The sequence below is a fragment of the Vespa crabro genome, chromosome 11 (genome assembly GCF_910589235.1).
Source record: "Vespa crabro chromosome 11, iyVesCrab1.2, whole genome shotgun sequence".
Lineage (NCBI taxonomy): Eukaryota > Metazoa > Arthropoda > Insecta > Hymenoptera > Vespidae > Vespa > Vespa crabro.
The window spans coordinates 5068292-5078291 of record NC_060965.1 but is presented as its reverse complement, the minus strand read 5'-3'; the positions used below and the strand labels follow the sequence as shown (position 1 = coordinate 5078291).

Sequence of the window (10000 nt, the reverse complement as noted above, 5' to 3'; positions counted from 1 at the left end):
TATAAATACATATAGATACATACATACATATATATATATATATATATATATATATATATATACATATATACATACATATAAATGTTTATATACACTTGAGTATGTGGCTTGAAAGTTGTTGCAGACGAGATTATAGAGGGATTAATAAAATTTAAAATAAAAAAAATTGAAAAAAAAAAGAAAAAAGAAAGGAAAAGGAGACAACTCGTCTCCGTTTTATGGAGCAGCCTGTAGAGAAGTTAAAAGTGAGAGAGAGAGAAAGAGAGAGAGTGAAAGAATAAGAAGAGAAGAGAAGAGAAAAGAGAGAGAGAGAGAGAGGGAGAGAGGGAGTGAAAGAATAAGAAGAGAAGAGAAGAGAAAAGAGAGAGAGTCTGAGACGAAACACAGCAGTGTGGGGTTACCACAAGGGGTATTCACGGTCTTCGCCCTTTTGTTTCCGTAATCACCATTGTATACGGGCAAACATGGTGCTTGGTTCGACACCAGATGCGCGATACCGTTACCACGAAAGAGAGAAAGAGACGCAGAACGTATACATATATATAAAATTGTATGTGTTCGTATATATTTGTATGTATGTATGTATGTGTGTGTGTGTGTGAGTGTGTGCGTATGCATGTGTATGAGTGTACTGAGAGAAAAAGAGTGGGAGAGAGAGAGAAAGAGAAAAACGTTGCACCCGGCAGACGCTCGACTTTACTAAACGATTCTGTACTGGTCCATACGACAAAAATCCAAAAATTCAGAAGTGAAATCAATATATATGTGTGTGTGTGTGTGTGTGTGTATGTATGTATGTAAAATATGCGTATGCGTGTGTATCTCTCTGATACGTGGCACGTGCTTCAACCGATACGATACTGCACAATGACGTAGAAACTTTTGAGAAATCATAAAGAAGAGGAAAATACTATTGATGTTTTAGGAATTTCTTTTCTTATTTTTCTTTTTTTCTTTTTTTCTTCTTCTTCTTTTTCTTTATTTTTTTCCTCTCTATCTTATCACTTTTCGTTAATTTATATCGTTGTTTTGTTTTCTTTTCTTCTTTTTTCTTTTTGGGAGGGGAGGAGGACTTTAATTAATCCCTTTAATAGGCGTTCTCGTCTTTTTTTTATTTTTTTTTCTTTTCTTGTTATTTTATCTTTATGATGACTGATATTATTTCGATTAAAAATTATCATTATCAAGTTTAGTACGTGGGTTTACTTTTCTCTATTTTCTTTTTCTTTTTCTTTTTCTTTTTCGTTTTTTTTTTTTTAGGATAATCTTTGAATAATGTCACGTGATTTTCTATGGAAGAAGAAGATGAAATCATTAAGAATATGAAATCATTTAATCGTTTAATATCATCAACGTTAGATTTTTTCTATTTTGTGGGTTATAAAAAGAGTGAGAGAGAGAGAGAGAGAGAGAGAGAGAGAAAAGAAAAAGAAGAAAAAGAAAATTTCACTCCGACGAAATTTGAGATAATTTGATTTTTTTTTGTGTTATCGATTGCACGTGCTTACGGTTGTTTGTAAATTTTTTTTCTTTCCTTTACGGTCCCTCCCCCTCCTCTCCCGCACATTTCCCATCTAACCCCTATCAATGTTAACAATGTATCGTTTAATTAATTCTTTCTTCTTTCTTTGTTCTTTCTTTCTATTTTTTCTTCCTTTTTTAGTAATTTCAATTAAACAACAAGCTTTATATTTGTATCGGGGAATTAATTTGAAAGGAAAAGTAAATTTGTTTAATAAATTTTGAGGATGTTGAATGGATGAACGAAATTCGTGAAATATATATTTGAATGAGCGTACATACGTGTACATTAAACTGAATTAAATACTTAAACTCGGTACAATGAAAATGATATTAAAGTCACATGGCACGGGAACGTGAATTGGTACGGACCTGCGTGCCACCCATGGGCCATCGTCCATCGGATCATGGATACCCTACGATATTTATCATTCGAACGTGACTCGCCTTCGCGTTGGCGGAGCTCGTCCTATCGAGCCTTACACACCGAACTCGACCTTTTCGTTTGCGAAAGAGACCTGGATCAGGAGCATATGAGCAACTATAGTTTATATGGTTAACTCGAAACAATTGAAATCGATGTAATCGTCATTGTTTCGATTTTTTGATTTTAATTAAAAGGATACAAAATTTTCTTTCAATGTTTATCCCTTTATATCGTATATCCATAAAAAGTGTAACAAATTATACGAAATCAGTACGAGACGTGTGATAAATTTCAAGAAAGACAATTTTTCATTTGAATTCATTCGTGGGAAGAGAGATGTAACGTTGAATATTTTTTTGTTTATTCTTTCTTTTTTTCCTTTTGTTTTCTTTTTTCTTTCTTCGTCTTCTTCTTTTTTTTTTCTTTTTTCTTTTTTTTTCTTTTTTTAATTAAAAAATCTTTTTTATTTCGTATTACAAATAGAAACGGCTCGTAAGTAAATATGAATCTTGTTATATTTTCTAGATTATAATTTTTATAAAAATATATATATATATATGTAATTAGTTTAATATTTATTTATTTATTTATTTATTTATTCGTTTGTAATTCTTTCTTTTTTTTTCTTCTTTAATTTTTCCTTCGCATCATAAAAAAGAACATTTTTTTGCAGAAGGTTTTGTCTTAAAAAAAAATGTCACACTCTAATTTTTATGAAATAAAAAATAAATATATACAAGGTTTAAAATTTCCTTATTTTTTTTCCCTATTTTTTTTTTATCAATTTTTCTGTTTTCCTTTTTTTTTTTAATTACAAAATAAACGATCATGTTAAAAAGATCACGTTAAATCTTGATGGAAAATTAATTCATTGTTTTAATACGAGATGAATATTTGATTTTCCTTTTTTATTTTATGTACATTGTATTATATCTTCTCGTTTTATCTCTCTCTCTCTCTCTCTCTATCTATCTCTCTTTCTTCTTCTTTTTCTTTTTCTTTTTCTTCTTCTTTATGTTAGACTTTCACGTTTGGCGTTATCGAAAGGCGTCTATTAGGTTTTCAAGAAGAAAATTACGACAGGATTTCCAGGAAAATCGATTAAACTACCTTGTCGCGACGATACGAGCCATTTCCTAACCACCCCGAACGAAACCTTCTCTGATCTTTTCATAGTATTATTTCACGTTCGCTTAACCAATCACGATACGTCCAACACAGGAATTTGAACGATTATTATTATTATTATTATTATTATTATTATTATTATTATTATTATTATTATTATTATTATTATTATTATTATTATTATTATTATTATTATCATTATGCGATGAATTTCGAATAGATCAAAAAAATAGAGAGTGTTATTAAATTTATGAGATATATTATATATGTACGGTTATAGGGTTTATTTATTTATAATAAGTCGATTATTATAAATAAATATATATAAAAAAAAATGAATTTACAAAATGAGCTTATATCGAGAACAGTTGATTTTTATTATGTATGTATGCATATATGCGTGTGTGTGTGTGTGTGTGTGTATAAATATATATATATATTGTTAGACTATAATATCTATACCATACATTATTGTATGGTATAGACGTATACGTACACATTGACAACTCTCCTGTAATATTGTAATCTGAAAATACTGTTTCAATATAACACGATATGCATTAATCGTGTTATAAGAGGATAGACCTGTATAATCGTATAATAAGATATTGATATAATGATATAGATATTATAATAATGATAGAATGTTAATTATGATAATAAAATTATAATAAATAACAGAATGATGATGATGGTGATGATAGTATAATACTGATAATATTAATAATAAATGTATAATATAATAATGATAATAATAATAATAATAATAACAGTGAAATGTTAATTATAAAATAATAGTAATAATAATATAATGATAATAATATGATAATAATAATTACAATTATGATAACAGTAATATTATGTTGATAATAAATAAATGCAAATTGTTAACAATTAATTATTACTATAAATTAAATAATCGTAATATTAGAGTAATATTAATTATTACTATAAACTTATACAGTTATATTAATAAAATTATTCACTATATATTGGTATAATTAACTATAGTGAAAATATAAATTATAAAAAGAGAAAGATAGAATAATAAAATATGTAATAATAAATTATGCTACTTGTTTTTTTTTTTTTTTTGTTAATGTCAATTTATTAATATAATATCATAATCGATATAATATCAATATAATATCATTATCGTATTATATCGATATAATATCATAATCAAAATAAATGTAATCGATTATAACGACGGAATAAAAAAATTCATGGGAAAAGAAAAATAAAACGAGGTATATAAAAATAATAAAAACATCCATCAGACGATTGTATTTGAAATTGTATTGGTACTACGATAAATAATAAATACAAGGTTAAGGACCCAAACAATACGGCACTGTTAGCGGCTCGCTCGATCTCGATCACGATCCACGCGGTTAGTCCGACCGCGGCGGTGCGATCGAACGGATCGATGTTCGTTCTTCCTCGTTCGTCCTCGTATCGAACGACTTCACCAACGAGATTCGTCTACGTTTAAACAAAAAAAAATATATATATATATATATATATATATATATATATATATATATATATATATATATATATATATATATATATATATATATATACATAAAAGTAAATTCCAATGCAAAATCGATTGCATCGAATCGAATTTATTCGTACTCGTCGTAAATTTTTCGTGTTAAACGGCGACGGTTAAGCAACGATATCTTGATAAGAAGATAAAAAAAAAAGAAGAAAAAGATAAAAAAACAGAAAAGGAAAAATAAATAGTAAAAAAAAAAAAAAAAAGAAAGAAAGAAAGAAAAGAAAACAATACCAGATGTATAAACGTGGATTTCATTCGAGTATAAATTTTGTCGTTTCTGTGACTGGGGCGAGTCAGTATTTCATTACATATAAATCCTGGCAAAGCGTATTTTCGTATTAACGTATGATTTTTATTCTACTTTTGTTTTATATCTCTTTTTTTTCCTTCTCTCTCTCTCTCTCTCTCTCTCTCTCTTTCTTTTTCTTTTTTCATCCGTTTTTTAGATATATTTTAATACATATTCACTATTTCCAATAATAATGTCCGCGTTCGCGCGCGCGTGTGTGTGTACGTGCGTGTATATGTGTTGTTAAAAAATATTTTTTTTTAAGAATACGTGTGTATATATATATATATATATGTATATATATGTTTATGTGTATTTGTAAAGTGATCTTGTATGCTTGTAAATCGTGGTTTTCTTTTTTAACCATTACGAGTGGCTTTTACGATATAAGTGTTTTGAGTTCAAGTGCTTCTGCCTACGTAAAACGTCGATTTTAGATCTATCGATCGATTACTAACGTTAGACGTAAGGTAATCGAATACGTCGAGCTTCCTCTTTGGCTTGTCTGGACGAGAAACAGGAAGAGGAATAAGAAAAAGAAGAAGAAGAAGAAGAGGAAGGAATAGCAACGGAATATCGACAAGTTAGGTTAGTTTTCGAACAACTTTATATCTATATATTTTATGTACACGTAATTTCATCTTTTATTTTTGACAAGATGAAGAACAATGATAACGATTTAAAGAATTATTTTACTTTTCCTTTCTTTTTTTTCTTCTCTCTCTCTCTCTCTTTTTTCTTTTTATTTATTTTTTTCTTTAAATTCTTTTTCTAAAAACTTTCGTTCATCAAGAATATCGATTATTAGTTATTTTCTATTTGTAAATACGGCTCTGCTGGATATTACGTTGATTGATTGATATGTACGATGCAAAATTTTTAATATGAATTTTATTAATATTTATACGTCTAATATATATTAAAATTTATTTATGTAATTAATGCATTAACGTATTAGGAACTTATGATTAAATTATGGTTGTAAGAATATACAAAATATATATATATATATGTATATGTATTTTAATCTGCTGATCAATAAGTTAGGTTAGTTTTTAAACAAAATTTTATATATATATATATATATATATATATATATATATATAAAATATAATTTATAGTTCTTTTTTTTTTTTTTTTTTATCAAAACAAAGGATAATGATAATGATTTATCATGAGAATTATTTTTTTAGTTTATTACCATTAATAACTTTCATATTGATATTATATTTACGATGTAAAATTTTGAATAAAAATTTTGTAATAATTACGTGTTCAATTTTGTTTGCCAATGTATGTACGTAATTAATTTTTATATAATTAGAAAATTTATGATTGAATCATAGTTGAAAGAATCTATATATATATGTATATCTAAATCATAACTTATTGATTGAAAAATTAGATTAGTTTTCGTACGATGAATACGATTATGTATGAAATTTATTTCGATTAAAAATAAAATAATAAAAGATAGAAATTAGATATATTATATAAATTAGATATATTTGTTAACATATATATTTATATAATATATCTATTAATAAATATATCTAAGATATATTTATAAATATATTTATCCATGACTGTTATATATTATATTACACTTGCATTATATTATATTACATTACAATATATATATATATATATATATATATATATATATATATATATATATATATATATATATATATATATATATATAGCTATTACGTACATTATAAATTATTATCGTTATTATTTTATTTTATTATATATAATGCATTTTTACTAAATAAATATAATTTAATTAATTTGATCAATTAATAACAATTAATTCGTTTCTGTCAATTATGTTTGTTCGTCTTAAATAAATTTTGAAATAGAAAAATTCGTTGGCGTATTTCGTTACACAGTGTTTCGACTTTATTCTTTCTCGTCGTCGCTTAAAATAAAACATTGTTAATTCTTAGAACAAGTAAAACACACCTGAGCGAACTGAGAGAGTCTCTTTTAGCCAAAACAGTCGTTATATGTAACCTGATAGGTTATGTTGCCACTTTTTTTCGTAATTTCTAGAACGAGAAGGAAGAAAGTTTCTTGGAAAAACGTATAGTTCGAAATATCTACGAGATATTACTTAACTCTTTATAACGGTATTCTAACTTTCAAGTTTTACATTCATTTATATATGTATGTGTGTTTCTTTTTTTTGTTCGTTCGTAATAAATAATTAATTGTTCGTTCCTTTAATATTAATTATTGTTCGAAAGTTCGAACTGTCGTTTAAAATCTATATTTTATAATTAGGATATAATATAGTTATATATAATGTAATGATATAAAAGAGAATCATATAAATTTTACAATTGCAAGAAGAAAAGATTAGGATTATAGAGAGTCAAATATATATAATGATTATCTCGTTATTTATATTACTTGATAATACTTGAGTAAATAATTAAAAAGCAAATGAAACATGAAAATCTCTTTAGTATCGTTTATCTCATTAATACGTATATTTTAATCTCAATATTACATACGATTTTATTGTAAACAGTTTCTAGTTTCAAAATAATAATTAATTCTATCTGATTTAATAATTACAATTAATTCTCTTAACAACGTTCACTCATTTACTATTTGACGATAATAGAGCATTTATAAATTAATTAAAATACGGATACATTAATACATTTATTAACCTCAATGTTACATACGAATTTACTACATGTAATCAAAAAAATTAGTTTCAAAATATTAATTAATTCTGTTCGATTCAATAATTATAATTAAAATTAATCGTTCCAATAATAATCATATTAAAAGCAACTATGAATGTGTACTGACATTAAACAAATTATTAACTAATTGTTAAGAAAGAAAAGAAGTAACATTAATCGATCGATCGATCAGAATTAATCGACCATTTGAAAAACATAAAAAATAAAGGGGAAAAAAAGGTACGTTTCTAACGTACGAAAAGTATGAAAATCTTAAATAAAAAAAAAAAAAAAAACATATTTTTCAAAATATACAACATACATGGATCATAAACAATTGGAAAATAGATCGTACAACGGTAGGGGGTTTGGGGTTACCTAGCCAAAAAGCAAATGTTCGTTACCCTCTTAACGATCAGCTCGTTATCTACTTCCAGTAGCATCGGGACGAAGCCAATCGCGAACATTTACGAACATTCACGAGCATTCTCGAAGTTGCCTTCTCACTCGACGTTCCGAGTTTGCCGAACGAATTTGGCCGGTGCAAAACCGCGGCACGTAATTGGACAGGATAACCTAACCTCTTTCTCTCTCTCTCTCTCCCTCTCGCTCCCTCCCTCACACATTCTCTCTCTCTTTCTTTCTTTCTCTTTCTTTCTATCTTACACGTTTTCAGACTGCATAGTTCCTTTTGGAATGGTACTTCGTGGCAAAGGAGAACCAATGTTCGTACATACATACATACATGCACGATATCGCCTTTCCTGATTTATGAACTCCATTGGGGTCTTTTCGTGCTAACTTTGAGAAACTGAACCTTATCGTTCCATTCTCTTTCTCTCTCTCTCTCTCTCCCTCATACTATATATATATATTTACACACACACATATATACATATACATATACATCTCTCTCTCTCTCTCTCTCTCTCTCTCTCTCTCTCTCTGTCTCTCTCTGTCTCTCTCTTTCTATTTCTCTTTTTCTCTCTCTCTCTCTCTCTCTGTCTCTCTCTTTCTTTTTCTCTCTCTCTCTCTCTCTCTCTCTCTGTCTTTCTTTGACTTGCACTTACCGTGCCGAGTTTTCGGATTAAACGTTTTCTGCGTAAGCCACACCAACCAACCAAGTAGTAACTTCCTAGCCATGAACCTTTCTACGATCGATCTGTATGTACTTACTTATTTACTTACTTACTTACTTACTTACTTATTTACCTCTTTCTTTCTTGCTTTTACTTGGAAGAAAAATAGGTTCGATTGTAATTGTTGAAGAAATTTCTAACCTACGTTTACTTTTTGTTTCTTTTCAAATAATAGTTTCTTAAATGAAACGTTTCATATGATGAAATTGTTGAAATTAGAATCTATAAGGAGATTATAAGATTGATTATTGAATTGTTTAATTTTTGCGTTTAACAAATGAATATCGATAAATTTGTTAATGATATAAATTTGTTCTTGTTATTCTAAAGAAAAATCAATGTATTTGTATCTAATAATCCTTAATGTATCTTATTTTTATTGTGACTGATTACATTTTCTATTCTAATGCATGATTTATTTGTTTAGAAATTTTTACGGACGTACATTTTTTTTTTTTTTTTATAATCTTTGCTTTTCTTTCTTGTAATTCTTTTTTGTAATTCTTCTTTTAATTCCCTTTTTAATTTTCATACGAAATTTTTGTCAAGATCTTTTGGATGATTAAAAAAGAAAAAATTTTTTCTTAAACGACAAAATTTTATGAGAAATTTTACGAACGTTAAATAACAAAACAGACGAAAATTTGTTAAACATATACTTTTGTTATTGTCGATAGAAAAACAAAATTAATAATGTTAAATATTTATTATATTGTTAATGAGAATATTCTGTGTTAAATTATGACAATGCCGATCCTGTATTATATCTTTATATAATATAAGAAATTATTATTTAATTATTAATTTTATTTAATATTTTATATATATATATACAATTATTTTGTAATTAATAATTAATAATAATTAAATAAATATAATGTTCATATAATTAAATATTTAAGAATGATATTAAAAATGAAAATCGTTTGGATTTTTTACTCTTTAACGCAGATAAATTAGAATTTTATATTTGTTTCCACGAGACACCAGTTGAATCGGCTTCTTTATAGGAAGTCGACGATGTTTCTTTTCCTTTATATACATATACATATGTATTTATACATACCATCATATACATACATATAGAAACATCATGTATATACATATAGAAACGGATGTTAACTCGTGAAGAAGAGCGATAACGCGTTTCGATGTTCGATCTCAGACTCTTCTTCCACTCTCTTGTTCCTACCCCCTCATCATCTTATCCCACCCTCCCCACATCTC

The 10000-nt window shown here is 26.8% G+C and overlaps 1 protein-coding gene across 4 annotated transcripts in view; it reads left to right on the top strand.

The window, feature by feature from the left end:
- Positions 1-4510: 4510 nt before the first annotated feature.
- Positions 4511-10000, top strand: part of LOC124427831 — a 181552-nt gene continuing 176062 nt past the window's right edge. The window contains exons 1-2 of one of the 4 annotated variants that reach the window (XM_046971183.1): positions 4511-4935; positions 5370-5520. The gene's annotated coding sequence lies outside the window, so the exon portion shown is untranslated. Of the gene's footprint in view, positions 4987-5197; positions 5521-10000 lie in introns of all 4 variants that reach the window. The other 3 variants (XM_046971181.1, XM_046971182.1, XM_046971180.1) reach the window with 3 other exon arrangements.